This window comes from Cupressus sempervirens, chromosome 7, assembly GCF_028749045.1.
Source record: "Cupressus sempervirens isolate cs-2001-9-10 chromosome 7, ASM2874904v1, whole genome shotgun sequence".
Lineage (NCBI taxonomy): Eukaryota > Viridiplantae > Streptophyta > Pinopsida > Cupressales > Cupressaceae > Cupressus > Cupressus sempervirens.
The window spans coordinates 396185837-396207940 of NC_143124.1; the positions used below are offsets into that span (position 1 = coordinate 396185837).

General features: G+C 33.8%; 1 pseudogene; it reads left to right on the top strand.

The window, feature by feature from the left end:
- LOC149547189 (putative GPI-anchored protein At3g06035) overlaps nt 1–16079 on the top strand; it is a 51145-nt pseudogene extending 35066 nt beyond the window's left edge.
- The last annotated feature ends 6025 nt before the right edge of the window (nt 16080–22104 follow it).

The following is a 22104-nucleotide window of genomic DNA, read 5'->3' on the forward strand; positions in this document are numbered from 1 at the left end:
GTACCAACCTTGGTCTAGCCTAAATGAAAATGATAGTTGATGAAGAGTTTCCTTTTCCTTCCTCCTTCAAAACCCTAACTATCTCTAAACTTAGAGAGTGGGTGAACACCCACTAGCTTTTCCAAAACTCTCTTAAAAAGACCTCTAACCTTTCCACTATCTCAATTTTAGAAAAAAATATCAAGCCTACTTTATTCTACACCATTGTTCCTTTTAAAAATAAGACCTTTACCAAGTGTGAAGTAAGAGTTAAAGTCATGTGACAACTCCAATTTCGAAATGCTCAAGGAATTACTCGCTAAAAGGTCCCCAAAGTTATCTAGACACTTAAATGGTGAAATTTAGACCCCTTACATATTATGTTATCATGTGGGAACCTTATTTCCACTAAAACAACACCTTGAGACCACATTTAGACCTTCTAAAGTCCTTATAAAGTTTGAATTCGAAATTCAACATGATGGTGACCCATCTTAACACTCTCACAAGTGGGTTTATTTAAATATTAATGGGGATTAGATCAAGGTTAAGTGAGCTCATGCCCAAACCCTAAGTGACATGTCATCTACACATGGAAAATTACAAGTGTAAAGTGACACATTAAAATACATTACACATCACAATTACATGTCCATAACTACTCATGAACTTAAATTTATTACACACATACTAACTCACATTTACAAAATAAACACGTAACAAAAAAGTTTTAAATCTTCCAAATATTCACCTTGGCTATACTGAGTTCACATATGTTTGGACCTTGTTTCCCTGTTTAATTTCCATGGTTCAATTTTCTGCACACTAAACTCGAGCATCACTAGTCCAAATGAAAATTATAAATAAATACATAAATACATACATACATACATACATACATACATACATACATACATACATACATACATACATACATACATACATACATACATACATACATACATACATACATACATACATACATACATATATATATATATATAGGTGCATAACAATTTAATATTTCATAATTCACATGAATTATCATATTCACTTATCCCAATTAACTTTCCTTTCTAATCATTTTTATATAAAATATTCAAAACATTGAAATATCAAAATCTACATATCAACATTAATATTCTGAACATCATCATAATCCATAACTATTAAATCAACATGCATGTGAACTGGGTCCTAGTAAATATCATAAGTGAAAGTCACCAACATGTAAACCTCAACTAGTATCTTTTGAATTTGATTAAACATAATGAAATTATTAATAGTGTCCCATTATGATTATGAGATGACACATCATAAGGTGTATATCCTTAAAAATCAATTATGTGAGGTAATCATGGCATTTGCATAGTCATGTCAACATAGTTTCAAAATCAATCATTGGATGGTATGTGCAGGATCAAGGTCAACCAAACTATGGCCTGAAGTGGCAGTGAAAAACTAACAAATTAGGGTTATGTTAACTTGACACACAATTTTAAAGTAGTTATGGGCATTATATAAAAAGTTGTAAAAAACAATCTATAGAAAATTGAATTTATTTTCTAAACTACTAGGCCTTATTTAGAGAAAAAATTATTTGAATGGTCAAAATTTTGGATTTTAATGCAGTACTTTTGGATTTTAATGCAATACTCCAAAAAATTTAGGGCAAAAACAAAAAGCTAATGTATGTTTGACCACCTTAATCAAAATCAAAGATAATATTTTTTAATATAATTACAGATATAAAAACTAGACTCACTCTCGAATGTGGCACATAGTTTTGGGTATTTTTATTCCAAATAATTAATCAATTATGAATTTTCTACTATAACTTTTTCAGAATAAAAAAACTCCTATGTTTGACCACCTTCACTAATTGAAAAAATTATAAAATTAATTTCTTTCTTCTTTTTCCTTATAGTAGGCAAAGCATAGAATGTAGCACAACTTTTGGATTTCAAAAATATTATACCATTTAAAAGTTATAGCTATTTTTCAATCAGTATGTCAATCAATAGTTTACAAACATCTTCATTAGAAATTAACTAATAAATACTTATTGAACTCATAATTTGACAAAAATTATATCAATGGAGTCTTGAGAGTATTCTTAAAAAACCCTTTTTGTTTCATTGAATTTGGACAAAAACAATATTGTCAAATGGCCACTTGAAGTCCGAATGTTAGAGAAACATGTCTCAAACACATTTTGTGAGTTCACGAAAGAAGTTTGGTAAATACCATGCCTAATTGTGTAACCAATCTAAAATTAGGAACCTAATCTTGGATAGGGTACCCAATATGTGGTGGCGAAACAAAAAATTTCAAAAATTGAGAAGGTGGGAACTAATTGTACATTTTAAACCAAAAGCTAACAAACATATTTAATTAAGTTTTCACATTTAATATATAATGATCTATTTGGATATTATTATTATATAATATAATAATTATTTATTTATTTTTATTTTTATTTTTATTATTATAGTAATGTATTATTATTACTATTATTATTATATAGGGTAATTGGGTGATTGATCATATGGTTCGAATGGGGTTGTAGGCACACCTACAACCCTATTTGACACATTGCATCACAACATGTGTTCCTAGGGTTCCTAAGACCCCTAGCAACATATGGTAATTGATTATATGGGATGAATAAGGTCGTAGGCTAACATACGACCCCATTCAACACATTCGATCATGACATGTGTCACTAGGGGTCCTAGGACTCCGAAGGACATAGCATAATTGATCATATGGCCTTAGACCTGATTCAACACATATGATCAATTACCATACAACACCATTACACATCATTACACAATGGGGTTGTAGTCTAGCATACGAGACCATTACACACACATGATTGATTACCCTATGTTTGTAGGGATTCTAAGACCCCTAGGGACACACACCCTAATAAACATTGTTGAATGGGGTCTAAGGTTATCCTATGAACCCATTCAACTGATATGATTAATTACCCAATGTCTATAGGGGTCCTAGGACACCTGTCGCCATGTAATGTGTTGAATGAAGTCATAGGGTAACCTACGACCACATTCAACACATTTCTTCATGATATGTGTCCCTAGGGGCCCTATGAACCCTAGGCACACATGGACACAAGTGGTAATGCAATGTGTCGAATGGGGTGGTAGGCTAGACTACAACCCCATTCAATGCATATGATTGATCACCCTGGGACCCCTAGGGACACACGTCATGATGCAATGTGTTGAATGGGGTTGTAGTCTAGCCTACAACCCCTTTTGATCCATATGATCAATTACCCTATGTCTCTAGGGGTCCTAAGACCCCTAGGGACACATTTCATGATGCAATATGTCAAATGGGGTCTTAGGTTATCCTACCACCCTATTTGACCCATATCATCAATTACCCTATGTCCCTAGGGATCTTAAGACCCCTAGCAATACATGTTATGATGCAATGTGTTGAATAGGGTCATACACTAGCCTACGACCCCATTCAACAAATATAATCAATTACCTAGGGCTCCTGGGAGCCCTAGGGACACATGTCACAATGCAGTATGTTGAATAGGGTCATAAGCTAGCCTATGACCCCATTCGACCCATGTGATTGATTACCCAATGTCCTTAGAGGTCCTAGGATCCCTAGGGACACCTCTCATGATGCAATGTGTCAAATGGGGTTATTTTCTAGCATATGACCCTAATCTACCCATATGATAGATTACCCAATATCCTCAGGGGTACTAGGACCCCTAGAGAAACATGTTGAGATGTAATGTGTTGAATGGGGTTGTAGGGTAGCCTACAACCCCATTTTACCCATATGATTGATTATCCTATGTCCATAGGGATCTTAGGATCCATAGGGACACATGTCATGATGTAATATTTTGAATGGGGTCTTAGGTTAGCCTTAGACACCATTCAACCCATGTCATTGATTACCCTATGTCTGTAGGGGTCATGAGACCCCTAGGGACAAATATCATGATGCATATGTCGAATGGAGTCATAGGCTTACCTACAACCCCATTCAACCCGTATGATCAATTATCCATTGTCCCTTATAGAATTAGGACCCATAGGGACACATGTCATGATGCAATGTGTTGAATGGGGTCATAGTCTAGCATATGGCCCCATTCAAACCATATGATTGATTACCCTATGTCCCTAGGTTTCCTAGGACCCCTAGGGACACATGTCATGAAGAAATGTGTCGAATGGGGTCATAGGTTAACCTACAACCCAAATTGACCCATATCATTGATTATTCTAATGCAATGTGTTGAATGGGGTCTTAGGATAGCCTATGACCCTATTCAACCTATATGATTGAGGGACACATGTCATGATGCAATGTGTCAAATGGGGTTGTGGGCTAGGCTAAGACCATATTTGACCCATATGATCGATTACATTATGTCCCTAGGGGTCCTAAGACCCCTAGGGAGACATGTCATGATGCAATGTGTCAAATGGAGTCATAGGTTAGCGTACTACCCCATTCAACTCATATCATTGATTACCCCATTCGACCCATATGATTGATTACCCAATTACCCTATATAATAATAAGATTAAAAATAATATATTACTATAATAATAATAATAATAATTACTATATTATATAATAATAATTATAAAAATATATTAGTATATTATATAATAATAATAGATTATTATATTATATAATTATTATAATAAATTACTATATTATATAATAATAATTGATTTCATATACTAACTTTCAATAATATATACTAGTAGTTGATTTCCTCCACACCTTCTTAATTGATTTCCATCCAAATATTGGTCAACTATTTTGGGTATCAGATATGGGATTGGGTACCCGAATAATTTTACTAGCAGATATTTCAAAAAAATATTCTTTGCCACTATAGAGAGGGTAAATCACCAAAGGCAGATACAAGGTATGCTCAATGTGAATCAAGTTGATGATGTATTGATCAAAGATGAAATCATAGAATTAGAAAATGAATATGTTTAGTTGGGGAATGAAAATGTACCAATTGATAATGAAAATATTAGGATAGAAAATTTGGGGAATAAAAATTTACTAGTTCATAATGTAAATGCCATGATTGACCACGTCAAAAATGAAAGTGGATAAGAACGTTAGATATCTCATAATTATAAATGAAATGAAGATCTTAGATCACCAAAATGGATAAATAAAATTGATGAAATGGTTATTACTAATTTAGAAGGAAAAAAGTTAGAAAGAACCATTTGATTATGGGCTTCAAGACTATATAAGATATTTTTTGGCAACAAGATAGTGGTGGAGCAATGTCAAATTTTTATGCACTTATTAAAGATACAAAATATGAGACCTATGGTTTCTAAATTTAAAATTCATATCAATAAGAAAATGAAAAGAAATGTCATTATTTTGAAGAATCTTTTCAATGCTCTCAATAGCATTGGGAGAAATAGCAAGCAGAAGGATAAGAGAGTTGATCAAAGGGTTATTATAACCTCTTTGGTAAGTCATCATTTGAGAAAGGGTAGATATATGAAACAAACTTGTATTGACTTGAACCTAAATCATACTACTTTGAGAAGAGCACTTATTAGATGAGAGAGAATTGGCAATCCTCTTCAAAATGATACATGGGGTTTTGGTGGGAGACATCCACATTTTGATAAGAAGCAAACCGATGGTGTGAAGCAAGAAATTACACTATTTTGGTACTCTAGTTCAAGAGTCTCACCCAATGCTAAAGATGTTGAAGTTGAGAATTGGCATTAGAGACCGCACCCCACATCCTAAACATTATTTGGAAGTAAGTCAAACTATGTTGTTCAAAGAATTTAGAGATAGTAATCTAAGATTGAATTTATCACAAAGGGATTTTGAATCCTTGAAACCATTTTATCATGTAACACTTAAAATTAAAAATACGTGTTGTTGCAAATATCATATGGAGTTTCCTATGCACCATGAACTATTATGCTCCATCTATTCTACTTTTCATAATAAAGAAATGTTGGACAATTGTGGTGCTAATGGACTTCCAAACTCATCAAGAGACTTGCTAGATCAATTTTTATGTCCTAGAGTTGATGGTTGTTTCTTTTATAGAAATTCTTGCTTAAACATGAAGTGTTCAAAATGTGGTGGCTTATCCAAGTTTGACACATGTTTCCATGAGGGGTGTGAACAAGCTCTTGAAATTACAATAGTAAAAAAAATAGTATATGAAATGGTGAAATACACATTGATGGGTGGAGGTGAGGGATCTAGATGTAAATTAGTTGCAAAAGAAATCACTATGGCTAGTTTTATTTTAAATTTCAAGAAAAATATTTTCTAAAAGTATGTAAGATATAGTCACAGGTCTCAGTGGTTGGATAAACAATTTAGAATGTCTAAGGAGACTTTTCCTATTGAAATTATTATATTAGTTGTTGACTTTGTAGAGAACTAAACATTATAGCCCCAAAATGAGACACAACTTAGTATTACAACTCCATTCAGATTGTTATTTTTGTCCACATAACATATAGACATGCCCCTAATAGTGCGGAAGATAATCAGAAGATTATTAGAGATTACCATTTTTACATTAGTGATGATAGATCTCACTATTGCAAGTTTTTGCAACATTGCTTCGAGAATTATTTAAATTTCTTACAGAAGCATGACACTACTATGGATAGACATATCATTTGGTCAGATAACTACACAAGCCAATTCAAGAATGCTCACATGTTTTATTGGTTTTGTATGATGCACATAGATAGGGGGGTGCCTCATATTCGGAGTGCTTTTGTGTCTAGCCATGGAAAAGGGGAATATGATGGGGTGGGGGCATGTGTGAAGAGTTCTCTAGTTAAGGAGCAATTGAATATTTTAGGAGCAGAGCTTCTTGATGCTCGTAGTAGTGTTGATTAGTGTAGTTAAACATTATGACATGAGGGACTTTGATTCAACACTATGCAGGTTCTTTTGGTTGGTCCAGGAAGGGTCCCTAGGTGATAGATTAGATTGTGCTACTATTAGAGACATAAAAAATGCATTCATTTTGGAGCTCTGATTCTAGTACATGGACCATTTGGACATAACAACTAGCTTTCTTTTGTCCTATTTTTTTCAATGTAATTGGGATTTCTATGAGTTGAAAAAGTGGGTGGACACATGGGCTCCACATTATCTTACTCCATTATCTATTATATGCTCCATCAAAAATGATGACATGGAAAGTTCAGTTGAGCATAACCATCTATCATATCTTCTTCAGCCAGGACATGTCTTTGCATTGGTTGCATGATAGGGGAATGTTGAGAAATCAGATTATTGGTTAGTAGGTTGTGTAAGAGGTAAACAAAAGCTTGCACAACTGATTATAGATGATGATGGATTGACATATCCTACTAGTTTAGTTGTTTTTGTTGGAACATGGCTATAGACATACATGCTTAGAAGGAATGGAATTCCCACATTGGAAGACTATCAGAAACACAAAACAATTCTCATATATTTACATCTTATTATAGAAAAAAATGTGAAGTTGTTGAAGAATCAAGGAAGACCAAAGGTAAAAGAACTTTTTACTATTAATAATGTTGATCATTAAGCCCTATTCAAGACCCTAAAATAGAGAGAGGACCCTATAGGAACACTCAACTAGGTATATTTACTACTAATGTTCATAATAATTTGGTGAACTGATGATTATCTTGTTTAATATTATTATTTATTGATATTTTTTACGATATTGGATTGTAAGTACATCATGAAGAGTAGCCATGCATGAAGATAAAAACTAAATAAGAAGCAGAATGAAGAAAAATCTATTCTATTTTTTATACTACTATTTTTGACACTATGATTTTTGACACTACAATTTTTTGTAGTTGTGTATTAATGTAATAATGATGAGATATTGTAAATATAAAATTGTTTATTTAATGTAATAAAAAAAGATGTTTTTACTTAATGTAATTAATGTGGAGGGACCTAAAAATGATGATTTTACTTAATACTAACACCAAACTTATACTATGCCAAATGCCAAAAACATGAGGGTGCTAAAAAATATTCTTTTTACTTATTACTAACCCTAGTGACACCATTATTCTAGCTACAAAGGACTCTTACATTTGTGGCCACCCAGTACCAAAGAGTCTCCAGGGTGCTCTAAGTGTGTTTGGAGGTCAACCTAAAGAGGGTTTTAACTTGGAGATCATGGGGGCTATTGGTTAAACATTGAATGCTACAAGATGATTATGTCAACTTCTATAATAATCTATCTCATTTTAGAGAGATCGCATTTCATTTGGATTTGACACAACGATCTTGCTCGATGCCAAAACTTGCAATGTGCCTCTATTCATTGGTGCATCAATGTGTAACTTTTAAACCATTGATCTTGGCATCAAATCATCAATGCCATTATCCTTGGATGGAAGGGTGAACCCTAGTAACACCCTTATTCTGAATGCAAAAAATCTCTAATGTTCATGATGACCCCATCCCAAAGAGTCTCCAAGGTGCTGAAAGTGCACTTGGAGGTTGATCTTCCAAGGGTCATAACATGGAGCTTGTGGGATCTATCAATGAAATATAAAATTATACAAGAATTTAATGTCAAGGTCTACAATAACCTATCTCATTTCAAAGAGATCATATTCCATCTAGATTCAGCACAGTGATCTCACTCGATGCCAAAACTTGCAGTAAGCCTTAGTTCATTGGTGCATCACTGCGTAATTTTGAAACTACTAATCTTGGCATCAAATTGACAATACCATTAGCTTCAGATGGGTAGGTGAACCCTAGTGATAGCTTTTTTATGGCCATGGAGAGCCTCTAACATTCATGGCCACCCCATACCAAAGAGTCTCCAAAGTGCTCTAAGTGCATTTGGAGGTTGATATTCTAAGGGTTGTAGCTCAAAATTCATGGGGGATATCAATGAAACATCAAATTCTATAGGACAGTCATGTCAAGGTCTACAATAACCTATCTCATTTTGGAGAGATCACATTCTATTTGGATTCGACATAGCGATCTCATTTGATGCTAAAACTTGCAGTGTTCCTCGATTCATTGGTGCATCACTACATAACTTTGAAAGTGTTGATCTTGGCATTGAATTATCAATGCCATTAGCTTTGGATGGTTGGTGAACTCAAGCAACACCCTTTTTTTGGCTATAGAGAGGATCCAACATTCATGTCCACCCCATACTAAAGAGTCTCCAAAGTGCTCTAAGTGTGTTTGGAGGTCAATCTTTTGAGGGTCATAACTCAGAGCTTGTTGGATCTATTGGCAAAATGTTGAATTTTATAGGACAGTCATGTTGAGGTCTACAACAACCTATCTCATTTTAGAGAGATCAAAGTCTATTTGGATTTGAAATAATGATCTTGTTCAATGCTAAAACTTGTTGTGTACCTTAGATCATTGATACATTGCTATGTAACTTTTAAACCACTAATCTTGGCATCAAATTTACAGGACCATTAGCTCCAAATGCATGGGTAAACCTTAGTGACAACCTTGTTTTGGCTGTAGAGAGCTTCCAATGTTTGAGGCCACCCCTTATTGAAAAGTCTCCAAGGTGCTCTAAGAGCATTTGGAGGTTGATCTTTCAAGGGTAGTAACTCAGAGTTGATGTGGGATATTGATAAAATTTAGAATTCTATAGGATGATCATGTCAAGATCTATATTAACCTATCTCATTTTAGAGAGATCACATTCTAGTTAGATTTGACACAACAATCTCATGTGATGCCAACACTTGTAGTGTGCCTCAGTTCGTTGGTGCATCACTATGTAACTTTGAAACCATTGATCTTGGAATCTAATTGTTAACACCATTATCTCTAGATGGAAAATTGAACCCTAGTGACAACCTTGTTCCAACCATAAAGAGATTCCAACATCCATCGCCACCTAGTATAGAAGAGTCTAAAAGGTGTTATAAGTGTATTTGGAGGTCAATATTCTGAGGGTCATAACTTGAAGCTCGTAGGGGATATTGGTGAAAATTTGAATGCCACAAGATGGTCATTTTAAATTTTACATTTACCGATCTCATTTTGTAGAGATCACATTCCATTTTGATTCAACATGGTGATCTCACTTAATGCTAAAACTTGCAGTGTGCCTCAGTTAATTGGTGCATCATTGTGTAATTTTGAAAGTGTTGACCTTGACATCAAATAATCAGTACCATTAGCTCTTGATGGGCTGGTGAACTCTAGTAATACCCTTGTTCTAACCTTGGAGAGCCTCTAACATTCACAGCCACCCTGTATTGAAGAGTCTTCAATGTGCTCTAAGTGTATTTGGAGGTCATTCTTCCAAGGGGCATAACTTGTAGCTCTTCAGGGCTATTGGTGAAACATTTAATGCTACAAGATGGTTATGTCAATGCATATAATAACCTATCTCATTTTATAGAGATCACATTTCATTTTCATTTGGAACAATGATCTTTCTTGATGCCAAAACTTGTAGTGTGCCTCAATTCATTGGTGCATCATTCAATAACTTTAAAACCACTAATCTTAGCATCAAATTGTTAGTGCTATTAGCTTTGGATGGGTAGGTGAAGCCTAGTGATACCCTTGTTCTAGCCATGGAGATCCTCTAATGTTCATGACTATCCCATACCGAAGAGTCTCCAAGGTGCTCTAAGTGCATTTAGAGGCTGATCTTCCAAGGGTAGTAACTTAGAAGCTCATGGGGGCTATCAAAGAAACATAAAATGCTACAAGATTTTCATGACAAGGTATATAATAACCTATCTCATTTTAGACAGATCACATTCTATTTGGATTCAGCACAATGATCTCACTTGATGCCAAAACTTGCAGTATACCTCTATCCTTTGGTGCATCACTCCATAATTTCTAAACCACTAATATTTATGTCAAATTTTCATTTCCATCAGCTCTATATGGGTGGGTGAACCATAGTGACACTTTTTTTTGGACTATGGAGAACCTCCAACATTTGCGGCCACCTAGTATCGAAGAGTCTCTAAGGTGCTCTAAGTGTATTTGGAGGTTGATCTTATGAGGGTCACAAATTAGAGCTCATGGGGGATATCTAAAAAAAATTGAATGATATAGGATGGTCATGTCAAGGTCTAAAATAACCTATCTCATTTTAGAGTGATCACATTACAATTGGATTCAACACAACATTGTAACTTGATGCCAAAACTTGCAATGTGCCTTAGTTCATTGGTGCATCACTACGTAACTGTGAAATTGCTAATCTTGGCATCACATTATTAGAACCATTAGCTCTATATGGGTGGGTGAGCCATAGTGATAACCTTTTTCTAGTCATAGGGATCCTCCAACATTTTTGGTCACCCCATACAAAAGAGTCTCCAAGGTGCTCTAAGTGTGTTTGGAGGTTTATCTTCAAAGGGTAGTAACACGTAGCTTTTGGGGGTTACTGGTGAATTGTAAAATGCTACATGATGGTCATGTTGAGGTATACAACAAAATATCTCATTTCAAAAAGATAACATTCTATTTGTATTTGACAGTGATCTCACTTAATGCCAAAGCTTGCAATGTTCCTCAATTCATTAGTGCATCATATTGTAACTTTGAAACCATTGATCTTGGCATCAAATCATCAACACCATTATCTCTAGATGTGCCATTGAACCACATTGAAACCTATTTTCTATCTATGGAGAGCCTCCAAAGTTTGTGGCCACCTAGTACCAAAGAGTCTCCATGGTGCTCTAAGTGCATTTGGAGGTCGATCTTCCAAGGGTCATAGCTCAAAGCTCGTGGGGGCTATCACTAAAATGTTGAATGCTAAAACATAGTCATGTAAAGGTATACAATAACCTAGTGACACCTAGCGAAACCCTTATTTGAACCATATATCCCCAATAACATTTGCGACTAGTACATACTGAAATATCTCGTAAGACATAAGATGGGCTTTTAAGACCGAATTGGCAGTGGATTTGGCTAATTGTAGACATCTTAAGGGATTGGAGAGATCATTTAAAATTAAACATATATTATATAATTTAAAATTAAATATTGCATCACAAATTGATAATAAAAGTTGTTAAAATTTCTTCAAAAATTATTACATTTGAATTGAATATAACAAACATAATCAAAATAAATGATATTCTATAAACATGAACAATACACATCATCCATGATAAATTAAAAAATAATATAGTAAATTAATATGTATATCCTTGTGCACATAAATGACAAAAGTATATATGACAATACATGTATCCATCAATAAATTATACAAATATGTGTGTGTGTGTGTGTGTGTGTGTGTGTGTGTGTGTATGTATATATATATATATCAAAATACATAGATCCATATACAAAATGTGGCTGATCGTGCCATTAAAATGTGTATAATAACAATTTTATGTATACAATGTGGCATATGCCATCTCAAAATGTCTCATGATGCATCCTATGAGAACTATACTATCTTATGATGTTCGTGGATCATCAAAATGCAACCTCTTTGCTGAACTAGGTGGATCAAATGTCTCCTACACAAAAAAAAAAAAAAAAAGGAAAAGCCAAAGTTAGAGTACTAAATTTATATGATTCTATGTATCTAACACTAAATTACTCAAATGCATAATGATCCTTTTTTAATGAAAATTTATAGTATTAAAATTTCATCATAAATACCTCTCTCATCAACCTCCTGTGGTGGCCAAGAGTCCCCTCATATGTCAAGATTACTAGAACCTAGTTGGTTGTGTCTTGTATATGTTCAAGTATGTTTTTCATATAGATCTACAACTTAAGATATAACATTATAGTTCATAGTATACTAAATTTATAACATATTATAAAGAATTCAAAATAAAACTTACCTCTATCGACTCCTCCTCTAGATATAATGGTTGTGTGAGCAAAGATACAAAACTCTAACATCCAGCCTCTTATGCACTAGGTGTTTCCTATGAGATACAAAAGCCTACTTGTTAATATCATGGAAATTAGTTTTCAATTTTTTTATTAAAATAAGAAAAATAATAAATAAATGATACTTATACATACAAGGGGGCTCTTGTTGTGAATGGAAATGCTAGAGGGTCTACAATGCCAAATCTACCTAGATTCATCACCAGTAGCCACACCCTGTACAATAAAGAATTTAATTAAATCACATTAAAGGCAGCTAATTATCTTTCCCTTCTCAATTGGATGTTCCTCACCCCCCCACACCTTGTACCCCACTGATTGGTGATACCTACAAGAGAAAATAAATCTTAGAATCCATATGTGTTCCAACATCAAATAGAAAAACAATGAGAACACAACATAATGTACCATATATATCTTAAGGTCGAATGGAATAGCTAAGAGTGTGACATCATCAACCTATCTAAGCTTCTCCTTAGTCATCAACTAAACATGAATGAAGATCACATACATGTATAGGTTAGTATGGGTTTAAATTATTTTATTATAAATATTACATTTAAATCACATATGTTGTACCAAAAAAATTTATACACGTACTAACACAGAAGGATCCCATGCCTCTATATGCCCCTCCTCTCTTACATCAGGGTGTGTAGTCTTTGTACATGCATACGGTGTATCATTTTTCTCATATACAAACTAATGCTCAAAAAGATCACCCATGGGACCCAAAAAAATATTCTTGCATGTTATGCAAGTATGTATAAACTTCAATAATTGTGTTCTAAATTGCTTGGGGCCTCAAGGATGCTCTTCACTATTTTCTCTAAAAATTAATGGTGAAAACAAAACCTTTGATTTATTCTTTTAAACCAAATTCTATCTTTAATTTTCCATTAATGTGTCATACTTCAGACAACTTAGCGATAGCCTATTCAACTTGGTAGGGAGAGGATGCTTGGTTAGGTTTTGCAACACACTCTTTCTCGGTAAGTTCTTGCAACTCGACCTTGTTCGATAAGATCTAAGATGTTACTTCATCTATCATCTAACTTAGTGATCCTAGTGCATCCAAATTTTTGATTTGGATCTTCTTTCTTGCTGACTAGAATTGATATGAGATGTCTCCTTAGAATCATAGTTCCAGTGATCTCCATTGATAACTAGTTTGAAATGGTTGAGTCACCTAGCTCATCAACTTGACTGTCAATACTTGCATGGCTTTGATTTGCATTCTCTAGAGATTCCATTACCCATTATTTCCTCATTTTACTTCTAATATTCTTAATCTTTTCTTTCTTCTCATCTTCAACTACACCTTGGTTCATGCAATTCTTGGTTATATGACCAAGTTCTTTTCATACAAAACATCTCCTAGTAGGGTCTTTCTTCCTTATGTGAGTTCTTATGTAGTTTTCTCGAATGTTCCCATACTCACCACATAAGTAACATCTGTACCATGTGTTGTAATGCCAACCAAACATTTCTTTCATAATTTTCTCTACTGAGCTCCATTTCTTGGTCTTACATTCTAACAATTTGTGCCCTTATTTGTTGTAATTGAAACACTTTCCTTCAAACTTAGTTTTCTCTAAGCATTCACTTTCTCTATGTCCATTCTTGTTAGAACTATAAAAATTTCCATTGAATCTTGATTTTCCATTGCTCCAACATTTGTTTGATGTATACCCTATTTTTCCAAAATGATTACAAGAAGGCCTTTTGTTCTGTTCAGATCCTTGCTAAGATGACTCAACTTCATCTGTATAGCCTAATCTATCTTATCCTTTGTATATAAATTTAGTTTTCTTGTCCAATTTTTTCATGCTTTCTTAAGATTTCATTATCCTCTCATTACTTTTCCTTTTTGTGCTTAGATTATTCTACAACCTTTCATTCACTATCCTCATGTTGATAAGCTCTTGATTTGCACAATTGAGTTGATCAATCAAATATGCTTGTTGAAGAGGATAGGTGTTGATTTCATTATCCTTTTCTTTTTTCTTTTTAGTTTGTGATCTCTTCTTTTTGTTGGCTATGTCCTTTTGCTCTATGTTTTCACACATTCTAACTGATTGAATTTCTTGCTCTCTTTTTAGCTTTTTGACTTCTTCATGAAGAGTGAGATTATTTTCAAGTAGGTCTTTGATTGTAGCATCAGCTTCATTTGAACTTTTATCTTGGTACATGTCTTCAATTATTTCTACTATGAAGAGATTGGCATTCAGCTATGTTGCTACTTCCTTCCTTCTTTCCTAGGATTGAGAGAGTTGTTCATTTTCTTTCTTGAGTTGTCCCATGGCCAATTGTAGATCCAAGTTATCATTTTCAATAGCTTTGTGTAGCCTATATACTTCCATTACCTTTGATCTTTTCTCAAGCTACTAAAATTCTGATGTGAGAACCAATGCTCTAATACCAATTTTTGGAAATATAAGGTAAGCTAGGTGAATGAGAAGAGAGGTGTGATTTAGGAACAAATAAAACTTTTAACTTAATTTTCCAATTAATCCTTCATAAATTATTCTAATTTAATTGCATGCAAGAAAGAAATAATAGATTCATAACACTTGGTACATTATTTGGTGACCCAGAAATCTCCCAAATAGAAAGTAAAACTAGGGTGGGAATGATACCCACAATCTTTACGACTGCAACATAAAGTTGACCTATTAAGGCTTATAATCACTAGTAAATTTTGACAAGACATGAAGCTTCATGTTCTGATCAAAGGTGAAAATATCACTTGTTTGGCAGAGCAGTTAGTAGATCATTTCAAAGGCAAAGTATGTAGTAATTCTATAGGATAAGATACTATACCTGGCATAGAACCTCAATTTTCAAACTATCCACAATTTTTGGAAAATTACCACCTAAATATATCTGATACCAAAGATTGAATAGTTATTCTAGATTGTGTTCCTAGTTCAGATCCAAAGATAGCATTTTAGAATTATATGCATTCATAATATATTTAGTATGTGAACAACACAAAAATTTTGTCAGGTGGGGTTGCTTCTAAAGATAATTAGTCTATGTTGTTTCTGGCTACCAATACAACTTGTGGCGATTTCCAAACTTATACTAGAAGCATGATACATTATGTTAATAAGTTGTTGTCCTTTCTACCCACCTTGGGGCCTTTACTTCTAGTAGCTTGAAACTCTAATTGGTTGATTTCAATTATTTAAAACCCATTTAGTTTGATATGGTATAAACATCGCATTCCATGTCTTAAGAACAATCTCAATGCACAAATCCATTAAGCCTAGAGCCTACATTTTAGCTGCTTTGGGCATTGTGGTCTATTTCACTTGTCCCAAATTTCATTGGGATGACATCATTCACATAAAAGCAACTCATGTTCAGTTTCCAAAATGCTTTGCTATCAATATATGTTGTCTAATTTTAACATTCTAGAAGCTGAGTTTTATTTTCTTTCTATTTACTAATTTAATTGTGCCCTTGAGCATCAAAATTTTCAAATTCAATCTAAAATTTATATTTTTAGTATGCCCTAGTCTTCATGTAAAAAAATAATGAAATATACATTACAAGACATTAAAAATCTTTACTAGTTTTGTAGGTAAATTAGAAGACATGAAGACTACCAAAATATAATTTAGAAAGTTGGGTATTTAATAATTGATTTTTAAATATTGAGTCTTAGAAACTTTTTTTTTTTGTATGAAAAAAAATTAAGATTACCAAACAAGTGAAATATATTCTATTTTATTTATGGACATAATTTGTAAGAGTATGACACTGGCTAAGTAATTGAAGATTTCTAGAACAAGTTTATGCACTTAGAAACTTTGTGATCTTGTCCTAGCACATCCCTAAATATCAAATATGGGATGTTGTTTGAATATAATTGAAAGGGTAGGGTTGATGAGAATATTACTAAAATAAGATACAAAAATTACACAAGTGACAACACACATAGAACACAAGAGTATGTAGAAACCCTTGTGGGTGATTATATATTTAACTCCCATTTAAGCCTGTTAGAAATCTGCCCTTATGTTTTCTCTAAATCTACTATAAATCACCTTTCAGATCTACTCCAAATCTTCTATAAATCACCTCTCAAATTTATTCTAGATTTACTTTAAATAACCTATAAGGCTTGGTCCAAATTTGGTATAAATCACATTTTAGGTTTGCACCATATCTGCTATAATTTAGCTTTTAGGTCTACTGCACAATGTACTTATGTATGTTGCATCATTCTTCTCACACACTCTCCCCAAATGAAAATATTTAACATATAATGTGGCATGTGTAAAATAACCATAATAGGGGAATAACTCAAACCTATGTAGCCAAGTGGAAAAAGAACTTTGCACATGTATCCACCAAACACATGCCAAGTACACATTCTTATTATATATGTAGTTGAAGCGCAATAAAATCATTTAATGTTCTTCAATATAATATGAGACATATAATCAAAATCATCAAATGAAGTTCAATATCATTTAAGACATAATCATAAAATTTCAATAACCCATTAAAATTCTATATACCAAGGTCATTAATGCATCACATCTATGAAGAGAAACAATCAAATAAACCATGCATAAAAAGTAAATAGAAGCACTTCAACTCATATTGAATAACATGTTGATGAATCTCATCTAAAAACATGAAATTGGTTAATACACAACACTTAGCAAGAGCTGTCCAACAATTTGAAAAGATGTGTCATCAAACAAACAAAACTAGTTTGAAAAGATTGTAAGTGCAATTTTCATAGAACAAATTGAAAAACTAACAAAATATTCTTTTTGAGTACCTCAATCTTCAACAAAGATGTTGTGGGTGCATATCTATTAGTTTGATTAGATGGTCCTTCGACCAAAAAATAAAACTCTTTCTTATATTATGTTGAATTTTGAAAGTTAGACATCACAAGTGTGAATGCAATTTTCACAAATGTGGCTTCAAAGTTTGTGAATTTTTAATGTACGTACTGTATTGGGTTTGTACTAGGTATATATGTTCTATAATATAATCTATAAAACTATTGTTAAATTATTTATTCACTAATTATATATTTTTCTCTTACAAGGCCATCAACACTTTACTTGGCATCTTTAAGACTTTATTTCAAATACAACTGCACACTATTGAGTAGACCTTAAGTGTGTATACTACAAATTAAACATAAAATAATTTCAAGACATATAAGCTATACTATGGTGACCACTATGTAGTAGAGCCTAGGGCATAGTTCACTTAAGAATATAATTCTTTTTAAGTTTAAACAAATTGGCTTTTAATCCATAAATTTCCAATCTAAGATCCAAATGAAAAGTTATCAACCTTTTTTGGGCTTGTCAAGAAATTCATCTTAAATATAGCTACACATAATTGAATAGCTCTCAAGTTTATTTTTCATGTTGGATGACATCTCATTTTCAAGTTGATTTCAAAAGTGAAATCTATGAGAGGTTATGCTTTTTTTGGACCTATGATAATCAAATATATTGAGAAAAAAATTTGACAATCATACCATATTATATTAATTAGAACAAATCGCTTTCAAATCAGAAGAAAGAAACCCTATATCAAAGACTATCCCTGATTTTGCATAATTTGATGATGGTGTAGGAATACCTAGGCAATCCTCCTTGTAATTAACATTTTGTATTGTATATGAAATTAGCTAAGTTATATTAGTTAGTGTTTGTTTATTTTAGACCTTAGGAGTTCTTTCTATGTGGACTAGGTGAATCGATGTTCGAGCCAAGGTCACTAATTAGTCTTTGTTAGTTGTTTTAGCAAGTTTGGGCTTAGAAGCTAAAATCAGGGATTTGAGTTGTAACTGTGTCCTAAACACATAGAAGAGGTGGAAAATATTCTTTAAGGTCATTTATGATGATTATATATCAATATAGAAGGGTTAGAGGTCCTCAAAACAAGGATCATGGCATAAGTGAAAAGATGTCAAATGTTGTCAAATAGTTGTCATGACAACATTTGCAATTTATTCCAAATGTTGCATGCAACTTAGTTACCTTGGATCCCCTAAAAACGAGGAGTGGAAAATCCACTAAGATTTCCTAGAATCTTGAGAAAAGGCATCTACTACATATTGGAGACTCAATCTCAAGGAGGAGAGTTAGATTGTAAGAAATTTTATGCAAATAATAGTGACTGTGACTATGATTTAATGTGCAGACTGAGCATTTTGAGTACTTGTGTTGTTGTATGGATTGAAAGAGAAAATTTTGCATTGGATTCATGTAGTGGGATTAGTTTCAAGTGTTTCTCATTGTTTGTGCTTTGAGCTTAGAGATGGTGTAGTGGCTTTAGTAAATTGTTTTGTAACTAGGTTGTTCACTGATCCAATCCAGACCAATTTGTGTTTTCATGGCTCCCAATGAAATCTAACCATGGGAAAACCTTTAAGCTGGATGGACATGTTACAAGAGTCAGTTAGTTTTAAATATCTAAAAGTAGGAGTTATGTGATGCAGGAGAATGTTTTTTTAAGACCAAGCCCTAGGCAAGCTGGTAGTGCCTGGTTAAAGGTTTGGAGGTGAAGAAATTAGAAAATATTGTACAGTTTAAAGGTACTATATAGAAGAACCACATGTGCATGTTTTGTATAATCTAAAGAAGGTGTGTGTGAAGTTTTAGTAGTTCACCAATCCATTATGGTGAGTTGTGAGCAAGAAATTAACAAAACCCTATAAACTAGGCCTATCAGCACTTAGCCCTAGATATTAGGATACCTATGTATGGATGTTTGAGAGTCTAAGACTAGAAAAATCTCTCATAAAATTAAAAAGGGTATCTAGATGTGGTGGTAGTGTTTCAACTTATTTGGAAAGTTTTGGTGAAAAGAGAAAAAGGGTCTCAAATTAGGCCTAATTACTAGTAGGTTGTTTTAGGCATTTACAAGCCAAGAACCTGAACCTGGTTGGAAAGCGCTTGGAGATACTTCAAAATGGATCCAAATGTAAGAAAAATCAATGCTAATGGAAATATAAGAATCCCTGCAATGAAGTTCATGAGTTGATTGAGGTTGGTGCTTGGAATCTTCTACATGTTGAAGGAAGAGTTGAATAAATCTAAAGGTGTTTGTCCTTCAAGGTGAAGCACAAGGAGTAAGACTCTTGTTGATGGGGACACAACCCAAGAATAGAATAGAAAAAACAAAAAAGGGAAATTGTATTAACTAAGAAAATAAGATAGTACAAACAGTACAGAGAAAATAAACTTCAAAACATGCCCTAAGGGCTTACAATAGCATAAATCTGGAGATAATTTCTCCTTTTAGTACCTCCTCTCAAACTCCACTCCGAACTGCCTTTTACAATGCCAAAAATCTTCTTAAATAGACCCCAGAGGGTTAAGGACTAGGATTACATTCTAGAAAGTGCTAGTACGCATCCAATGACCAAATAGAAGGTTCTAAAAGCTGCGGTAGAAGTTGGCACAAATCTAGAAGAATCTAGAAACGGTAATCGAACTTCTGGGAGGCATAACTTCTGAACCGTAGCTCCGATTGAAGAACTGTTTACATTTCTAGAAAGCTCTCAAAGTGCTCTATAGATCTATGGACAAGCTTCCCTCATCCCCCATTTTTTGGCCCTTTTTCAATTCATTTAATGCCCCTAACCTGACTTTAAAGCATTCTTAGGAGGTCTCTAGAACCCAAAAAATTGCAATAACTTTCAAACCGTGGGGCCTTTTGACCTAATTCTTTTTCTAGAATGCTGTAAATCACAATTACATTCATCTGGCCAATTCACACATTCTAGGTCACCAAAATGATGGCCAAATTGCATGCTCCTATTTTTTCAAGATTTTCTAGCACACTGATAGTTGAACTGCGAGAGTTGGAATCTTTATTTGACCCAAATGGGTATCCAAAAATGTAAAGACATGAAACAAAAACTAAGTCTAAGTACATTTTTTTGGGTGACAAAAGATTGCCCTTTTACCTCTGGATGCTCCTGCATCAGACATCTAGGGTAGATTGAAAAGTGACCCTGTCACTTTATGGATGGTAGAGGAAATCCCAAATGGGAAACCTCAGCTTCTGAAATCCAAGTTGAGTCCTCAATCGACTGTCCTTTCCATTTGACCAAATACTCTTCATACTGCTTGTTTCTGGTACTCCTACCCACACGATGATCTAGAATGTCTTCTATCTCCTCCTTCTTAGAAGCAGGAATTGGACATGGCTCTAACACCAGCTCCTCATCTGCACCATCATCATGATACTCTGTTAAATCTGCAATGTTGAAAATGGGACAAATGTGAATACCATCTGGCAACTCCACCTCATATGCATTTTCTAAGTCATGTTTCTTCAAAATTTTGCAAGGGCCAAATTTCTTCATTTTTAGCTTGTTGTAAGTACCGGCTGGGAATCTTTCTTTTCATAAGTGCACCATGACTAAATCTCCTACTTGGAATTCCATATGTCTTCTCCTTTGATTAGCCCTAGCTTTATATTCTTGATTCATCTTGGTTATGTGTGACTGAACCTCCTCATGTAGATGCTTGATATGTTCAGCAAATTCCTCAGCTTCAACACTTGTCCTCTACCCTTGTTCTATTTTCCTTAGCTCTGGTGTAGTCCTTGGGCTATTCCCATATACAATTTGGAATGGAAATTTTCTAGTACTCCTATTTATATAGTTATTATAAGAAAACTCTGCCTGTGGTAGAATCAAATTCCATCCCTTGGGCTTATCCCCAACTAAACATCTCAGCAAATTCTCCAGACTTCTATTTACCACTTCTGTTTGGCCATCAGTTTTTGGGTGATGCATGGAACTGAATTTTAAGTCTATTCTCAACTTTTTCAATAATGTCCTCCAAAAATACCCCACAAATTTAGTGTCTCTGTCAGAAGCTATACTCCTTGGAAGACCATGTAGTCTTACCACCTCTTTGAAAAACAAGTCTGCAATATGGACAGTATCATGAGTTTTGTGGCATGGAATGAAATGTGCCATTTTGGAGAAACTATCAACCACAACGAATACTGAGTCATTATCCCTTTGTGTCCTTGGCAATCCAAGAACAAAATCCATACTTATGTCCTCCCATGGCCTTGATGGAACATGCAATGGCTGATATATGCCAGTATTGTGACTAAATCCCTTGGCAACTTGACAAACCTGGCAACTCTGTACAAACTTCTTCACATCCTGTGAAATTT